The following is a 19,700-nucleotide window of genomic DNA, read 5'->3' as shown; positions in this document are numbered from 1 at the left end:
ATGCAAACCTCTCAGTTGCTGTGATATAAGGGATAAAAGACTACACACATTTTTTATGAGTCAATATTGGGCAAAACAAAACTTCTTCTCCCATCTGTGACATGATTTTTTTTTTTGGGGGGGGGTGCCTCATGGATGGGCACAGTTGTTGAAGGAGTTCTTTTTCAGTCCTGCCACTGTGACCTCTTTAGCTGAGAGCAGTACCCAGAATCCTTTGCTGGTGCTGGTGCCGCTGCTGCGTGCACCACTTGCGCCTCACTGCATGGCCGCTTCTGCGATGCAAATGTCGCGCTCTCACATGCTTAAAAGATGTTTACCGTACGCCCGGCCCAGCTGGATCCCACCCAGCCCCCAAGGCCCTGCTCCTCCCCTCGCGGTTTCACACTGCGGGGTAATTATAGCCTCGCGTTGGTGAGTTTTGAAACCGAGAGGCGCTAAGAATAGCAACAGAAAAACGTCCTGCAAGATGGCGTTTCCTGAAGCTGCAGTTTCTTGCATCTCATCTCTCACCCTCTCCTTTTTCCATTGTAAAGGTCTGCTCTTTCCAGCCTCCTCTGCTTGGCCAGAGTCATTCCATTCACATGAGCTTCCTATTATGGGCCTGGTCCGCACACATGGGTGTAGTCAAGGGGGTGCAGGGAGGGGACCTTCCCCCCAGTCAATGAAAATGCATAGCAAACTGAGGTTCTGCCCCCCCTCACGCAAGGGCTGCCCCCATGTCTGCACATGTAGTATTATGGGGTGGGAGGATACTGAAAGTGGTTGCATGGACTTCCCTGGGGTACCCAACATGGTGCCCTCCATATCTTGTGGACTGCAGCTCCTGGTCATAGATCAAGGATGATGAGAGTTGGAAGTTCACAAAGAGCACCACATTAGCTACTTTTGGACTACCCATCAGATTATGGGTGGTGGATGCCATTTTTAAACACTTTGCTTTGTTCAACCAACCAACCAACCAACCAACCAACCAACCAACCTGTAAGTCAAAAGCTAGCATAACAGGTTGGACCTAGAACTTTTCTTTCCAATTGTGCTAGAGAGTCCCCCCACTTCCATCTCTTGTAAGAGAACAATGAAAACATCACCCCCCACTTGAAGTGATGCACTCCATTCTTCCACCTCATCCCAACCTCATTCTGCTACAGGTGTAGGCCCAGACTTCCTCCTTGGAAGCATTGGGTCCAGGTCTCTGATGGGTCTGTTTCATTGGAATAAGGTCACGGGAGGCTTTTGCCAGTTTTGTGATGTATGGTTTATTTACATGCATATACAGGGATTGGAAGGTTCACATCATTAGCACTTCAGCAGTTTTTGCGTATTGTTTCTGGGATGCTTGCACACTAAAAACAGTAATGATCACAAAACCTGCATCAACTGGAAAGGCCCTCAAAGGTCATCTAGCCCAGCCCCCTAATGGTGCAGAAATCTATTGCTATATGATCCCTGATAGGTACCTATATTCTTCTTAACAACCTCCAATAAATGAGTATGCAATAGATTAATGGATTGGTAGTCACTGGTAGTTTGAAGACCACAGACTGTATCCTATGCTAGACTTACTCAGAGTAGACCAGTTGACGTTAATGGGCATGCCTACCTTGGTTTAAGTTGGTCTGCTCTGAGTAGGACCTGGCTGACTACAATCCCGTGGCAGTAAGGAAATGGTGTGTAAGAGATGGGTAAAAGAGCTGGCTTATTTGAGCGTATTGCATGCACGTAGATAGATAAGGATATTTATTTCATATGGTTAAAGAGGCCTGGCAAAGATACTGGAAAGTGGAGTTTCACATCTCTGGGTGAGGTTAGAAGCCAGATAGTGTCAGGCACGTTGGGGCTAGAGACACCAGACATTCATTCATTTAAAAAAGCAAAAGCTGCCAGGATGGTATGCCTCTGAAACATGAAGACTAGATTCAAAATAATGAAATATTTAAAAGCACACAATAAGATATATATATATATATATATATCTTATATATATATAAGATATATATATATATAAGATATATATATATATATATATATATATATATATATATATATATATGACACACACACACACACATGCACACTAAATCTAAAATAGTAAAATATTTTTTTTAAACCCCCCACAAAATAAGAGCAGCAAAAGCAACAATAAGAGTAAAACCATCACTGCTTAAAAGCCTGGGAGTAGAATCTATTATTCACCTGCTAGTATTTATTCACCTGTGCCAGCAGAATCTCTCTAGGGAGACCATTCCACAACAGGGGCACCACCACTGAAAAGGCATATTTTTATTTGTAGGGGTGACTGTCCTTCTGTTCTTTACTAGGTGGGAGAAGCAGATGTTTCTGACTCTTGGTGGAAGCCAGTTAAGATATCGGACCACATAAAAGTGTTTCCTCTTGAAGGCACTGTCCCAACACATGGCATTCAGGATAATTGCCTCCCCCTAAGACAATCGCTGCGCTGAAAGGGCCTCATCACTTGCCAGGAGAGAAGGAGGAGCTGAATGAGATAGGAAATGAGAGAAGACCCGGGATGTTGACACTGGAGATGAAGCTGCGGGTCCAAGCAGTGGCTTCCTCTTTTCACCTTTGAAGATGGAGGATGAGATTCCTAGGAAAATGCTCCTAGAATGTCTGTGGGATGACATTCTTGTATTCAGGGCCTACAGGCTGCTTCTTCAGGTCTGCCACAGTGGAGAAAATCCATTTTACCTGTTGGGATGGAGGGTGAAGAGTGGGGGAGAGAGGACAGGGGTGAGTGTTGAACAGAGCTGGGGAACCTTTTTTGACTGGTGGACCAGATCCTTAGCTGCCCACTGCAGAGGGCATGATTTAACAGGTAGATGGGGGCTCCCATGTGTCAGTCACCTGATGTCTTAGGTACATCAGGTGATGCTGCATTTCGAAACACTGACTGTTGTGACTTCAAATAAACAGATACGTAGATACATAGAAAAGAACAGTACAGGGCTTTTTGAAAGCCCTTATGCAAACAGGTTATCTGAAGAAGTGTGCCTGCACATGAAAGCTTATACCCAGAACATACTTAGTTGGTCTCTAAGGTGCTACTGGACAATTTTTTTATTTATTTCGACTGCATCGGACCAGCACGGCTACCTACCTGAATCTAGTCCCATGCTGTTCTTTGAACCTTCAAAAATGTCGTATCTTGCCTACATTAGTAAGAGGTTATTTAGAAGCAAAACTCTTTCTGCCAACCAATGGCTGAAGGAATGTTCAAATGCAGTCAGTGCAGGACTTTTGCCTAAGTTCTCTTGAATGTACTGTTATTACACTTGTGCCATTTAAAGATATTTCTTTTCTTCCACTTTGAAATGCCACATAAAGAACATTTTCCTCAAACAAATGCAGTGTTTTTGTTTTTGTTTAATTACAGCCCTGTGCCTTGAGCCTTTCAGACTCCACTTATGATCCAGAGTGGTAGCAGATCCTTGGAAATTTCCACAAGTTCTGGACCCTATAGAGGTTTGTTAAAGAGGAAGGAGAGCAGATTAGGAGGTTAAAGAAATAGGCTGCCTACACACCATACGTTTAAAGCACATGGCTTCCCCCAAAGAATAATGGGAATTGTGGTTTGCTAAGGCTGCTGGGAGATAAATAAATGTGAGGAATAAATGACAGTTCCCAGGATTCTCTGGGGGAAGAGCTTTAAATGTCTGGTGTGTGTGCAACCTATATTCTACGCCCCTCTCTCCTCCCCAGCAAGCAGCGAATGATACATATATTTTAACTTATCTCTTGGGTTTTAGTTGTTGCTTTCGTCCTCCTTCGGGCGCTCTCACTGCCGAATGCAAATGCTGATATGTGTTTTCCCCTTCCTTTCCCCTCACCTTGAAGAGTGTCATTGTGGTGCTGTAACACACACTGATGAGGAAGAGAATGAAGAAAACCAAGATGGTGGTCCATAATTTTTCCAGTTCCTCTTCGACCTCGTCGCTGAGATCAACCTCTGTCGATATTATTATCACTGTGGGGAAGAAAGAGACGCCATTCTCAGTGTTCATAAATATAAAATTCCCCAATATGAATAGTCCATCTATCTATTGACCCACAAGTATATCCATCTACTTCTGAATCCCATCATTCTGCATAAATATGGAGCCTGCCTTCCCCTAGAATATGATTGTACAGTGGTACCTTGGTTTAAGAAGTTAATCCGTTCCGGAAGTCCATTCTTAAACCAAAGTGTTCTTAAACCAAAGCATGCTTTCCCATAGCAACGGGGGACTCAATTCACAAATGGAACACACTCAACAAGAAGTGGAACATGTTCTGTTTCCAAGGCAAATTTCACAACCAAAACACCTACTTCTGGGTTTGCAGTGTTCTTAATCCAAGTTGTTCATAAACTAAGCTGTTCTTAAACCAAGGTACCACTGTACTTAACTCTTATGGAGGGTTATGCAAATGTTTGTTCCCATCTAGTCTTATCTTTAATGTTATACAGGTGTCAGATAATCCTTTTCATCCACACTTCATTCACAGTCATGCTGCATCATTGATATAGTATTATTATTTTAGTCTGATGGCAACTATGAAGCCTATGATGCACTGCGAGTATGAATGAAATGCACAAGTGTTGGTTTGTCTCCAAATTCTACATAACACGAACTATGATCATCTAAATTTTGTACTAGTGGTTTGTTCACCCCATGTTACATTTAGGCCAAGGCATACAAAGTAGGTTCACTCTCATGAGAGCTCTCCCTCCCTTTGTTTCCAGTCTCTCTGCCGAAACACTGGTTCACCCAGTTCTTCTGGGTTTATTTCTCATGTCTCTAGGGCACCACTTGTGATGCCCTTTTGGCCATGTTACTGAGCATCTGAGTATTACGAATCTGCAGAAGCGTTGAAAACAGTTGCTAGACATGTTTGCCACATGACCAAGTGGATCCTATCCTTGATGGCAACGACGAGGCATTGGGAACGACAGGATGAAATAATCCTGTGGAAAACTTGTGATATTTGGAGACAGCAGGGATATCTTAATTCAGCCTTAGTAAGCTTATTTTATGAGGGAGCAAGTTGTTTTAAAAAGGCCACGCAGTGAGCTTCATGGCTGAGCAGGGATTTGAATCTGGAGGCCTAGCTCCCAAACCCAACACCAACAAGTACACTAAACATGGCAGTGGTTAACCTTGGTGTAGAAGTAGCCAAGCATTTGGTGGGGACAGTGTAGAAAAAAGAAGAAGTTTGCGAGTCTCTGTCTGTTGAGTCTGTTGGAAATGCAGTGCATGACTTGAAGGGGTTGATTCTGCTACTAGTCTTTATGACAGCAGACTCTGATTGACTGGAGATTCCTGTCATTTGGGATTTAGCTGTCCATGAGAAAGGCAGTTGAGATTTGACAGCTGGAGGAGAAGTAGAGATATGTGGTTCTGAAGGATTCCTCCCATTAGCTGCATAGATCTGACCTAAGAGAGACAAATCTCCCTGTTTTATTTCATAAACTGGTTTTGCCCTGTTTACCTCAGTACAGTTTTATCTGTCTCCTTTCTCTCTGGATTATCTCTGCTTTATTCCAATCACTTTGCTAACAAAATCAAGAGGCCACATATAAGGCACAAATATCCCATGACTGACTTAACTTTTGTAATGCAAGAAACACATCTCTTACAACTGCAGCTTCTATAGAGCTGTCTCAAATAAGGGCTGGCCACTTTCTTTCCACATGAGGAGGGCATAATGAATTTTGTGTGCACATGTTCATTTATCCATGCGCTTCTCTGTGGGCATGTGGATATTTTAGGTTGGTTTTGTGCCCCCCCATCTCTTTGTTTGCTCTGTTGGCCCTAAATAGTTTTCTCTTATACGTTCAAATGCAAAAAAAATGCCCAAATCCCTAGGTACCAGTGTCAAGCTGTTGTGTCTCTTATGATGTTTCTAGCCTTGTTAGGTGAACAAGGGCACACTCTGTGCTTGAGGTCTTGTGTATATTCCCGAGTCATTTTTAAAGGCCCAGCTGAATCTGAGGCAGAGTTCACAAGCCCCTTAAGTCAAAGGAAATGTTACTTTCAATTCTTTCACTCCGCAGTGTGTGAGCACTCCATTAATCTGGCCTGAATGCTTTGTGAATTTGGATTTACTTGCTTCCTACAAGAGGTGCCTCTAGATTGTCACTGTCTTGGGGGGGGGGCGGGGGGTCAGGGGAGGAAGATGCCTCACTTTCCCTGTAAGACCCCTTACACACACACACCCATTTCCAAATTCTACTTCTTCTAACCTTTACCGCCACCAATATTTCACAAAGATAAAACATTATCTGATTGTTTTTTGGCCAACCTCTGACGCCAGCTTTTATATCATATGCTTTGTACCTGTTTGATGGGGGAGGAGAGATTATATCAGAAAACATAATTTTCTGTTGCCCTTCCTCTCTCTGTAAATAGATGCCAAGAAAGTGACTATACTGACCAAAGCTTGCCTTTAATTTTTTTTTAGAATACAACAGGAAATTGTAAAACACATCTGTTTCTCTGCCATTTTGTCTCTTATTTTTTAGTGTTTCTTTTGTATAAAAAAAAATCCTGTGGTGTGCATGTGTGTCTGTGTGTTCCTTTTGAGACCACACCATGTATCTTTATATGTCCTTGCAGTATGACCGACTGAAACACTTTTTGCTCTCCCAAATGGAAAATGAGAGTGTGCCCTTCTGAGCATGTGCAGAGGGTAGGCAGTGTGGAGCAGTGAGCAGAGTGTTGGGACTCGGTGCGGGGAGATGTGTGTGAGGCTTGGAGAGTCAAGTCACCACTTGGTAATGAAGATTCACTGGGTGGCCTTGGGGAGAAACCATGCTTCCTCAAGGCTGTTGTGAGGCTAGCTTGGCATTACCTGATATTTGAAGGCCTGGGCTCCTTGTTGGAAATAGGATACAACTGTGACAGTGATAAACACATTTTCCCTCTGCTGCCAACCTTAAACATTTGGCATTTGTTTTCGAGAGATTAATCCCATTTCCCCATTAATCCCCCCACAAGTTCACCTTCTCTCCTGGAAGAGCCACAATAATAGATATCTATGACAGTCTTTGGATGAGTTCTTTTTTTATTCAGCCCTTGGGTACATTTTTGCATGGAGATTTTTTACACAGGGTTGGTCTAACAATCTCGAGAGAGAAAAAAATCTGGGGCCATAGGGCGAGGGGATCGCAATGCTGGCTGAGGGCCGTTTTCATTTTTTACCCCGGGATTTCTCAATGGTCTTCTGAATGAACTTGAGGGTCAGACCTTCATGGACAACCATGCAGGTATAGGCATCACCTCTGTTCCAGTCTGCTTTGGGGACTTTCAGCTTGCTGAACAAGAAATATAAACCATCGCCATCACTGTAGACAGGGGTGCTGAGATAGTCAGCTTCAGGCAGAGGGTTCCCATTCTTGAGCCATTTCAGGGAAATGTCACTGGGCTTGAACCCTCTCACCAGGGCAGTGATGGAGACATAACGGCCATTAGACCTGAGCTCATCATCGTGGGGGCGGAAGAGATACACACCTGGAGCTTCTTTGGTTTCTGGTTATGCATAGGGAAACAGAAAGAGAAAAAGAAAATGACTATTCAGTTTAGGTCAAATTAGTGGAAACCATGTGGGGAGCTGGGGAACGGAGGAGATACAAAGGCTTCTGTGCCAGGTATGGACAACCTGTAGCCTCCCAGATACTGCTGAACTACAACTCCCATAATCCCTGGCCATTTGTTGATGGAAGCAGGGGTCCAACTACATCTGGAGAACCACAAGTTTCCCACCCTCGGCTTAGGGAAACATGGTTTGGGCTACGTGTCTTGAATGGTTCAGAAAACCCCCTGACATGTTTGCTGGGCTTCTCTGTGGTGAATGAACAAAACACACCACTAACGTGCCATTTAGAGGACATTCACATCACTCCTTTTCTCAGGCGTATACAGAAATTTCGTAGCACACAAGGACCCCCCAAACTGCCCCAAACCAGGAGGCTGGTTCTCCGACGCTGCCTCTCCAGAGCTGTCACTCAAGCATCTGCCTGTGGGGCAGATTGAAGGTGCGAAATGGGCCTTGGTTACAATGATGTTCATAACTGCTTTGTACAGAATAGCAACAATAGTCCATCTACGTCAGGACATGTTGCACAACTATTATTATTAGTCAGATGGAAAGTTATCACACGGAATAGAGACTTCATTTTTATGAGGGTGGAAACCAGTATGCTAGAGGCATCATTTCCTATGTGGTACAACTTCCCTTGGCACAAGTGTCAAAACATGCTGTACAGGTTTTTTAAAGCAGTGCATGTGGGTTGTGATGGTGGGACGGTTGTGGGGACCACAAGCAACTATGCCCCCCTCAAACTACATGCAACATGTTGAATTTTTTTTGTGTGTGTTGCCAGATCTCACTGTCCACATTAGTATATTGTGTTTGTTCTAAATGGTGCTACGTTGATATGCCTTTTCAGTAATCTCTTTCCTGCTCAGGAGGTTGCTGGGAAATTAGGGACACCATTTGCAGGGTGGAGAGCAGGCCTGCTTCCCGCTTACCTTTCTTCTTGCTAATCTCTCTTGTTTTCGGTTGAGGCAGGGATGGGTGTTGCACTGTGCAGATAAAAGTCTCCCCTGACAACCAGTCGCTTGCGGAAACGATCACAGAGCTGGATGCGGTGAAGGTGTTATTAACCTCCTCTCTCCATGCAAGTGGCTCAGGGCTTAGACTTCCTGCTGTCTGCCGTGACCAGGTCACTTCCAGTTCTTCCTCTTCGCTTTCTAAGTTGACTACCACGCAGCTGAGTTTTGGTTGCTTATCCATGTAAAGGTCGTTGGGGCTTGGGGGTAGGATGAAAACTTTGAGGGGAGTTCCTGAGGAGTCTGGGAATACAAAAACCCATGTCAAGTCCCAAGTCTCCTCCCACCATTTCCCTCCCAGCCTGCTCACAGAATCTTATCCTGCTCTGCTTGCTTCTCTTTCAGAGTAGCTCTACAGCTAAGTCCATTTGGCTCACCTGAGAGTTCCTGCCAGTCCCTTTCCTTCCCTTGAACAACTCCAGCACCTTCTACCATTGCTGAATAATCCCAGTTCTCTGTTGTTTTTGGAACTTGCACCCCTTTAACTAGTGTGTTTGCCCATTCCCCAGATTCCCCGATGGATCACTTTCAACACCAGTGTGCCATGGAGATTTACAGCTGGCGGCACAAGTAATCAAGCTAAACTGCCTTCTGCAGAAGAAGAGAAATGTGTTTCCTCAACTCCCTGACAAACATTTAATCTAAACTGGAGAAATCTGAGTGTGCGAAAAAGCCCCCTATCAAGATTTTTCAAAGGAAAACTGAGTTGATGACACAGAGTCCTGCCTCTACGACACAGAGTCCTGCCTCCAGTTGGTTCAGTCTGTGAAGTTCCAGATAAATGCAGTAAAACCTCAGATATACCAGTAGGGCAAAAGGTTGGAGAAAGCCATTCCAAATAGCAAAGGACCATGATGGATGTATTTCTGGGTCATTGGGAAACCCAGCATAAAATGGAAGTAGCCCCTTGCTCTTGGCCTTTCTGTTTTTCAGTCCATGCCCACTTCATCCGAACCTAACCAAGTCAGAACTGAGTCAGGAGTTCTTACCTTCACAGATCTTGGCTTTGCTTCTCACAGAAGTTTGGGTTGCTGTGTGGGACACCTGGCAGACGTAGACATTCCCATCTTCCCAGTCTGCTTGGCTAATGTTGACTGTGCTGATGGTACTGAAGGTGTACCCATGGGTGTCTTTCCAGGGCTGCTCAGTGAAAGAGGGTTGCGACATAGGTTTCTCACTCACCAGCCAATTTACCGTCACATTGTTGGGGTAGAAGTTGGAGATAACGCACATCAACTCAATGGTGGCATCTCTGGAGCTGGCCTTGCAGGAGGAATGGAGCAAGCGGACCTTTGGGGCTACGGGATCTTTCTTTTCACAGGCTGGAAGAATAGGAAGTATAGGGAGTCTCATGAATACCTGTATTTTAATGATGTGCGGTGCACCTAACCACCTGTCTCATTTACCCAAACTTAAATTCAGTTCTCCGCATGTCTACATTATTTAGTTGAGAATTAGCCATGATTTTAGTACAAACTGTGCTTAATATTCATGTCTTGTATGCAGTTTTGCTGAATAAATACACAATCTGGAAACAATTTTCCTGAACATAATACATTTGTGTGCACTGTTTTTTTGTGAATATATGTATTTTTTGTATATTTTTGCACACTTTTTGGGCAGGGGAACTGCATCACAAAATTCAGAGAACCACAAATTTAGGAGAATGGGCTTTCTGTTTGTGCATTATTCCAGGTAGTGTGAATTAGTTTCTATTGAAATGCAAACTGAACTGAATCCCCCCCAATTCCCTAAATGTGAGTGGCTTCTAATTCACCTGCCATTAGTTCCTTTGGTTCCTGTATTCATTTCCCTCTCTCCTTATGCTAGCCTTTCCCAGAGAGGGTAGAACAGCCTCACTCTCTGTGAATCAAGCTTATTCCTCTTTCTCTTCTGAATCCCTGCACTAAACCCACTTCTTTTCTTAAACATCAAATTTCACTTTGCTGCGCCCAGGGCCAAGGAGGACAGTGGAGGGCAGTTCCCTCTTCTGTTTCATTGTCTGTTCTAAGTAGGCTTAAGGACCACTAAGAGGGCTGGTAAACTATGTATAAACAGTTGAAATGAGATCACATATGTTAATTGCACCGTTCCCTTTGTTGTTGTTTCTTAAAAGACTAATTTAAGAAAGTGTCTCTCTGTGTGTATGTGTGTGTGCAGAGCATCCTGTGTCGCTAATATTCTCATAAGAAAAATGAAGAGGGTGTTTTTGCTGAATTTTGACACCTATTACTACAATCTGTCACGGTGCAACCTGACTTTCCCTAAATTTGAATCACTATTAACTGGATAATTCTAAATCCTTTCTTCCCACTACTGTCTTGTCTATCACAGGCACATGTGGGGAACCTTTGGCTCTCCAGATGTTGCTGAAATATAACTCTCATAAGTAAGAATGGTCATTTGGGAGTCTTAGTTCAGCAAATCTGGAGGGCCAAGGATTCCCTACATCTGATCTTGCTAGGTTGTATCCATTGATAGTCATACCCACTGAAATTAATGGGCATGGCCGATTTAGGTTCCTTAATTTCAATGTGTGGGTCTACTCTTGATTAGAATTTGGTTGGATACAACCCACAATATTTGTGAGTGTTCTTTGTAGTGCTCAATGTGCTTCTGAGGATACAAAAGTCAGGTGGTAGGACCAAAAATACTGCAATCTTTATCCATCCCTTTACCCACACAATCCATATTTCATTTCTTTCTGCTCCACCCAACAAACACTGAAGGAGGAAGAAAGCAAATAACACAAAGGCTCAACCAGACTCACGTCCAAGCTCTTTGTTGATTGTGGAGCTGGTAGCTGTATGTACAATATGGCATTGAAGCTTCTCTGATTCCCAAGTGCTGGTTGGGATGGTGAGCTGGCTGCTGAGGGTGTAGTGGCCACTGGATGAATCCAATAGAGCAGGGAAGGTCCGGATGTCAGATGCGGATCCTGAATTCCACTGTACTTTGACTGGTTCGGGAAAGTAGCCAGAGACCAGACAGCCCACGGTAACCTGGGAGGCAGTGGCGAGGTCTTGGCAACAGGGGGACAATGGGAAGACGACTGGGGCTGTGGGAGATGCTGCAAATGAAGAAAAAGATGTGATGACAACCTGTTCCTTGGGCAAGCATTTGTGTCTCCTTGCCAGGAATGGGAAACAAGATATTGTTCACTTCCACGCCATGTGAATCTGGTGTTCAGTCCTGGTCAAAAGCTTTGAAGGCTACCTGGAATTATTGCATAATTTGACTTGCAGTTTCTTGTTATCCCAGGGACAAGGAAGCTGCTGAGAAGCATATTCAGCACCCTTATGCCATCTTCCAAGATTTGTTTCCAGGCACTGCCCAACCACTTTCAAGCTTATTTTTACAGTTGTGAGGTTTGAAAACCTTATAGTGCTGAGTTCTATGGAGAAAACACTCAGACCTGATTAACAACCTTTGACAAATTTATCTGTCTCGGAGGACAAACCTATGCTGGACTAGATGAGCCATTGGCCTCATCCAACATAACTCTCTCTGTGTTCTAAACTAATCCATTAAAAAGCCACTCATATACTCTCACACATGTAGAATACATGACCCAACCTTGAACAACCACTAACTCTAAGGCCGCACACACTTCCCAAAGGATCCTGTACACACTTCCCAAATGAATAATCCTCACTGAACACAGTGGGTATTACTTCTGAGGAAACATGCATGGGATTCTACTATAATTTGATTTGACATCCATTTACAGTGCAATCCTATGAAGGCTCACTGTGAAGTATACCTCACAGAGTTAATTAGTTGACGCCAAGTGATTGTGCATAGCTTTGTGTCAAGGTAATATTTCTCCCCCTAAGCTAACATATGAAATGGGTGGGGTCCTGTCATGAGAAAAGGACATGCTTCTGTGGCAATGCGGAAGGATCAGTGGAACATTAGTGGGGGAGAGGGGGGGACTCAGAAGGGTGGGTTACAGGAAAGGGATGTGTTTCTGTGACCAGTAGACCAGAAGGTGACTTTAATTCTGAAGAAGAACCTTGCATGGCTCAGTAGCTTCTAAATTATAAACAGCTAGAGCCATCACACGAACAAAAATATATAATTTTTACTTAGAGTTCCCCACCTTTTAAAAAACTGGCCCTGTTCCAATGCCAAATACTAGGAAATTTAGCAGACATGGAATTAAAATTGTGGCAAAAACATTAGCTGCTGCTGCTCTGTATATGTGTGTGTGTGTGTGTGTGAGAGAGAGAGAGAGAGAAAGCACTCACATGCTAGCTTTTGAAAGTTTTACTGGGTGCATTTTGATTCTTATTGTAATTGTTGCTCCTTTTAAAAAGTTTTTAATGGCATTTTATTGTTTACTGCTAGACTCCAACACCATACATTTAGGGGACATGATTTCTCCCAAAGTATCCTGGGAATAAGTTTGTTAAGGGTGCCTGGAATTGTAGTTCTGTTAGGCCAAAGTTCCCAGAATTCTTTGGGTTAAGAGTGTGCTTTAAATGCATGGTGTGTCTATACTCTCACTGAAGTCTTTTGAGGAGATAAAAGTAGTTTAATATTTTTAATTAGTGTGCAGAAGGAGAAGAGCAGACACATACTTCAGTCACCATGCTTGGTTTCAAAAGCACATTTCCTAGGATCATTTCGTCCTATAAATGAACTTCAGATGAAGATCCAGATATTTGTCCTAGGTAGTGTTTTTACTACCATCAACCAGGTCTCAACATTCATGGCCTGATTTAGCTCTGTTTTCTGTTTCACTTCCTCTTATTTCAGCACCATCTGTATCTGCCCAGATGTCCTGCATCCTGTTTACCACCCTCTTGCATTCAGTAAAAGGTAGAGCAAATAGAAGCATTTAGAAGAAACATGGAAAAACTGTTCAGCAGAATTTTTTAAAGAAGAAAAATGGAAAAACAACAACAAGCAAACGGTGGTAGAGAACATTTGAACTGCACCAGCTGATGGCGATACTAAAAACTATTACTAATACTAATAATAAATTGTACAAAAAAATTCAATCTGTTCCATATTATGCTCAATATTTTGAAGATTCCATGCAAATAATAATAATAATAATAATAATAATAATAATAATAATAATATATTAATTATACCCCACCCATCTGGCTGAGTTTCCCCAGCCACTCTGGGCAGCTCCCAACCGAGTGTTAAAAACAATACAGCATTAAATATTAAAAACTTCCCTAAACAGGGCTTATCCAGTTATCAACAACTGGAGTTTTATGGGCCTAAAATATCCCAGAAATAATGGTCTTTTGGGCAGCCCAGGGGCCAGGGCCTTCCAGATGTCACTGGACTCCAACTCCCATCAGCCCCAGCCAGCATTGCCAAAGGGAAGGGTGATGGGAGATGTAGTCATCATTATCTGTAAGGCCACAGTTGCCCCATTCTTGGCCTAGCATTTTCCTTCTAGTGCAGTCTTAGCCAGTCAAGTTCCTGCCAAAAGTTTTGGACAACAAGTTCCATCAGCAGGGCATAAATTCAGCAGGTGAAGTTTTCCCCACAGCATGCAGATGCAGCGATGATGTACCTGCACTAATGAAAGGAGCTTCGTATTTTCTCTTACTGTTTGCCATTTTGGTCACACCCAAGCTATACATTTAAAGCATATGACTTCCCCCAAAGAATCCCGGGAACTTGGATTCAATTCATTGCAGCTCTGTAAACCACCTGATAGCTCCCCACTTGAATTGTTAGGCTCATCTGACGCCCCGCCCCCCAGCTGCAGGGCCCTGTAAAAAAAGTTGGCTATTGACCATAGTTTTCCTGCTGACTCATACCTGCCACCCCATAATCCTCACACACGCCTCCTTCAGTTCATTGCGACTCTCATTCTCTGTTCTGGTCCCTTTGATGGCTCCCCACTTGACCTATCAGGGTCAGCTGAGTTTTGTACAAAAGAGTTCGATTAAGTCTGCTTAAAAAGGAAAGCTGAGGGGTGTGTGTGTGGAGGTTAACAAGCCAGGGGCCTGTCTTCGTAACAATCAGTCAATCTGCAGGCATTACTGATTTTCTGCCAATTAAGTGGCTGTTAAACAACAGCAAACCAAGCCCCCCCCATTGGTTGGAAACCCCCTCCTTGTTAGTATTAACTTTATATTCTTATTAGCCTTATATTATCAACTCACACAATCTAAAGTTAGAAATGAACTTAGTAGGGTAAAGCATTGGCTTAAACTAAATATTGGGTTTTTTCCTCCCCACATTTCAATGTACAGAAACTGCAGAGCAATGACAGCAGGTCTTTTCTGCCCCCTCTTTGCACTGCTTGTGTCCCACAGTTGAACCACCTTGTCTTTCTCCCTGGGTTGGCACATTTTTGTGTGTGCCTGACACACACAAAGCACAATTTAGCAGGAGAAAATTTTTAAGCCAGGATACACTTTCATTGCAGAATTTTTGTGCCTCTCAGACTACTGTTACAGGTACAGAAGTAGAGTCAGAAAAGCAGGCAGCAACCCTAATCCCCACCAGTCGTTTGCCCTCCTGCCGGCCAGATCCTCACTCCCTGGCAGCATTGCCCCTGCCAGGTCTCATTGCCAACGGAAATCCCCCCTGCTGAAATCCCCTTTTCTAGGCAATCATAAACAGTGCAAGAGCCCTGCCTCTTTTGCACCTGACCACTTGAGGATTGATTGATTGGTTGCATTTCTATCCCACCTTTCCTCCAGCAAGCTCACGGTGGCGTACATATTTCTGATCCCCATTTTATCTTCTCAACAACCCTGTGAAATAGGTTAGGCTGAGAGTGAGTGACTGGCCCAAGGTCACCCAATGAGCTTCATGGCTGAGTGGAGATTTGAACCCTGGTCACCCAGGTCCTATCAAGACACCCTAACCGCTACACCACACTGCCTCTCACTGAGGAGTCTCATCAACCCACATCCCTCTCAACTCCATTTTCAGACTCTGGCTTCTCAGTGTGGCTTTCAGAGCTGGCCCTAGAACCCAGAAATCCTGGTTCCCAGCTCACTTGGCAATAACTCATTGGAGCAGAGGCCAGGCAGTCTGGCTTGTCTGTGCCCAGCCAGCTGATCTGCTGTCCTCCACTTTCTCTCTTCTCTACCAGTTTGCACTAGGACCCTGGGGTCCTGGCTTGCACACCCTCCCTCAACCCTCCAGCTCTCAGCCATCTTTTGGAACTCAGGAACGCTTCTTATGAGAACTCTCTGCTCTCACCTGCCAGCAATACCCCATTCCCCTCATGCAAGTTGGGGGCTTCTTGTGTGCGGATCAGCCTAGCAGCCCCTTCCCAAGGCAAACCTACTCTGCTGGCTAACCTTCCCTGTGAATGTTGCAGATAGAAAGCAGGGACCCAAGCAAACTTTGTACTCCATTTCCCTTGAAGGTGTGTTTTTGAGGTGTGGAAGGGACTCCTCTCTAAGCTGAAGCATCCCCACTTTCTGTGCAATGGTTGGTTGAGTCCTTAGGAGCACTCTAAGCCATTAAATTTCCCCCTTCCTAGTAAGATGTGCTTTGAACATCTGAGCCATCTGCCTAAACAGAGCTGCCAAAAACTTTGCTCCCAATAAGCTGTCTTGCTCTAAACCAATGCTGGTGCTTTGTAACCCATTGCAACCTAGCTGGTTCAGGGAATCTCTACTTACAACCGGGAAAGAAACCATGGAGAACCACTGCCAGTCGGTTTAGATAGCCCTGGACTAGGTGGACCAATGACCTGACTCAGTATAGGGCAGCTTCCTATGTTCACATAAGAGCTTAGGCAGAGTCCCAATTCCCTGCACACACAAAACACGCGCCTTACAAAGCTTGGGCTTCCTTTTATTCTAGACTGCCATAGCTAACTTTCCTTCTGACATACAACCCACAGCTGCTGGGTCTCAACACCCCACTGCTATGGCTTTCTAGGGCCCTTCATACACAACATAGGAAGCATACTCCTGGACTGGGCCAATGGTCCATCTAGTGCATCATCCCATTCTCACAGTGGGCAACCAGATACTCATGGAAATCCCACAGACAGGACCTAAGTGCAACAGTGCTCTTCTCACTTGTGATTGCCCAGCAACTGGCATTCAGAGCCATGCTGCCTCTGACAAGCTACTGACAAGCCTTCTGGAAATGTCCTCTTCCTGCTTTATAACTCAGGAAACCTCACTTAGATAGGGATGGAACTTGAAAATTCTGGGTCAAAACAAAGTCCTTCCCACCCTCACCCAGAGCTGAGAACAGAACCCAGGAGCCCTGGCTCTCACCTGCTCCAGCTTACCTTTCCTTTCCAAAGCTGGGGCTTCAAATTTATTGCTCCACACCCCTCCATGGGCACAGGAGCCAATCCTACTCCTTCTTAAATGCATCCCAGTCCTGCTGTTGCTCTAAACCACTTGGCAACACTACCCTCCCCAAGCTAAAATAAGATTGTTTCCCCTACCTGTTTTCTTGGGAGTAGGAATAAGTCAGCTATGGAGAGTTTAAGCTTTCAGAAGTGCCCTAAGTTGCTCTGTCCCACTCCTCAGTTCACTCCAGCCAGAATCCAGGGGTCCTGCCTGCCTCAGCTCTGACAATGCTCTTTCTCCTCCAAAGGGCACCCCCCGACTTTTGGAGCAGAGAGCAGGACCTAGGAGCCTTGGCTCCTCAGAGCCCTCCTGCTTCAACCTTCTGGTTGCTTGTTCGTGCTTGCTGTTTTGGAGTTAGCCCAGGGCTGCTTCCAAAGACTTGGGAAACATTGCTCCCTGGTGACTCCCCTGAAGCCAGATACAAGCAATTGCCCAGCTGAGCACCAGGTTGGCTAAGGTAGAGAGCCTTTTTCTCCAAGCCAGATTCCCCGAAGCCTATAGCTGAGTCACATGAATCTTTCAGTTTAAAATCAGGCTTCCAGATATTCCTCCCGGTTTTCCCTCCAGGAAGCTACCTTGAAGCATACTGCAAAGGTGGGTGGTCAGGATTCTCACAGCTGAGTATCAGGCTCCAGGCAAGCTTTCAGGTAGCCTCCTCACTGCCTTCTCACTTCACTGAAGCCTGGGACTCTCCTGGGAGGTCATAAATCTTTCGGCTGAGCATCACGCTTGCAAAAGACTTTCTGGTATCCCCCTGGCTTGCTGACAGCTTTGTGAAGCCAGTTGCTCACCTGGGAGGGCAGGAATGTTCCAGCTGAGCTCGGGCACCTAACCTGCCCCAGGTCAGGTTTCTCAAAGCTGAAAGGTATTAAATAAAATCCCAAGTAAGCACCAGGCGTAGGGCAGCTCATTGTGTAGTTCAGTAAAGCCTTTGCTCATCTAGGAGGTCAGGCAAGCCCCTTCCTCTCTGGCAGCTTCTTGGAAACCTAACACTTATCGGGGGAGCTTGGCGATCTCCTAGCTGAATGTTAGGCTTGGGGCTGACTTTCAGATATCTTCCGTGCTCCTTGTCAGCTTCCTTGAAAACTGTACTCATCTGGGAGGATGGGGTGGCAACAGTGCACCTGAACACCCAACTCCAAGAAGACTTCCAGGGTCCATTTGCTCATCAACAGATTCTTACATGCATCCCATTCAGCTAGGAGGGGAAGAATTTTCTTCCGGAGAGGTTGCTACCTTTCTCTCTGATGACTACACAGAACATTATGCTCACCCGGGAAGTGAAAAACCTCCCAAGTGGGAGGATAAGTCTGGGAGGATAAAAACCTCCCAAGTGGGAGGATAAGCTTTTAAAGTAGCCCACTTTTCCTGCCCCAGGTTCATTGAAGCTCACCTAGTCCACACTATAAAAAAAATCCTTCCAGTAGCACCTTAGAGACCAACTAAGTTTTTTGTGTGCATGCACACAAAAGCTCATACTAATAACAAACTTAGTTGGTCTCTAAGGTGCTACTGGAAGGAATTTTTTTATTTTGTTTCAACTATGGCAGACCAACGCGGCTACCTACCTGTAACTACTCCACACTAACTTTGTTGAAGCAAGCCAGTATTTTGCCAGGGAATCGTAGATCTCTTGACTGGGATAGCTTGATTCGTTAGAGCGTGGTGCTGATAACACCAAGGTTGCAGGTTTGATCCTTGTATGGGACAACTGCATGATCCTCAGGGTCCCTTTCAACTCTACAGTTCTATGATTCTATGAACCAGGCTTGGTCCAAGCTTTCAGGTGAAGCTCTTTCCACCCCCAAGAGCTTCCATAAGGTTAAATGTGTAATGGAGAGGAGGGAAGCACTTAGGGTAGGGCAAGATGGCAAATAACTCCATCTGAGAAGGCCTCTTGCTCTGCTTAGTGGCAGGGAGCTTCCCTCAGTACTTGGATCAGGTTCACATGCATCTGCTCTCACTGAAGCATTCACATGCCAAGTTTCTGGTAAGTAAACCAGACACTCCTTGCTTATCTCCAGGGAAGCTGACGGGATGGATCTAGGCTACCCTTTCCGCCTGCTCCAACTGACTGACATTAAGCTGGTGCCTGATTTGGAGATGCCCAGCTGAAGGGTGGAGGCAAGCAAGCCTTACAGTTCAGTCTCAGCTGGGAGGCCTGAATATCAATACAAGACACCTAAAACACAAATATTTATTTATCACGTTTATACCTTACATTTTATCCGAGGTTGGAAGCCCACTGAGAGATGCTAGTCCACGTTCCTAGGCTTGTTTTCAGTCACCCTGTGCCTGGAGACAGGGATTGATTTCGGAAATTCCCTTCCTCTGGCTTATCTATATTTCGATCTTTCCAGAGCCCCAAAGTATTATTTATTGAGTTATAATGCTACTTACCTGCCCTTCACCTTAAGGTCCCAATGCGGGTGAAAACAAAAAGATACGCACTTCTAAAACAGATAAAACCATTACAATGATAAAACAGGTAAGACAAAAACATCAAGCAAAATGGAACAATATAAATCCCACAAAAAGGTGAGTCATAGAACCATAGAATTGTAGAGCTGGGTCCCTCAAAACAAAATACTTTAAGTGGAAAGACGCTGGATGTATTTCTGTGCGGAGTGAGTTCCAAAATACACATAATCAAACCTTTTCTTACCCAACCAAAGTCTGGAGTTGATTGAAGCAAGTGGTCCTTTGCTACTGACCTGCCACCTGTTTCCCTTTGGATGTCATTTCTGTTCTAATGGGGGCTTCAGAGATTTCCCCCCTAATCATGCTC

General features: G+C 44.6%; 1 long non-coding RNA gene and 1 gene segment (V, D, J or C); both read right to left on the bottom strand.

Annotated features, from left to right (window-relative positions):
- Window positions 1–2,054: 2,054 nt before the first annotated feature.
- Window positions 2,055–6,145, bottom strand: LOC308462412. Of its 2 annotated transcripts, none has more exons than XR_013979127.1 (3): window positions 5,485–6,145; window positions 3,846–3,982; window positions 2,055–2,706 (listed from the first exon to the last, which is right to left on the bottom strand). It is a non-coding gene; the product is annotated as an uncharacterized lncRNA (long non-coding RNA). The 2 variants fall into 2 exon arrangements; XR_013979128.1 differs by having other exon boundaries at window positions 4,764–6,144.
- An 896-nt stretch (window positions 6,146–7,041) lies between these two features.
- On the bottom strand, window positions 7,042–19,646 carry LOC308462333 (immunoglobulin heavy constant mu-like). The segment is given in 5 exons: window positions 19,578–19,646; window positions 11,377–11,676; window positions 9,596–9,928; window positions 8,526–8,849; window positions 7,042–7,523 (listed from the first exon to the last, which is right to left on the bottom strand).
- Between the last annotated feature and the right edge of the window lie 54 nt (window positions 19,647–19,700).

This window comes from Podarcis pityusensis (assembly GCF_964106645.2).
Source record: "Podarcis pityusensis genome assembly, chromosome: 13".
In the NCBI taxonomy this organism is placed as follows: Eukaryota; Metazoa; Chordata; class Lepidosauria; order Squamata; family Lacertidae; genus Podarcis; species Podarcis pityusensis.
Note: the sequence above shows the minus strand (reverse complement) of the source record. Positions and strands in the feature narration are given on the sequence as shown.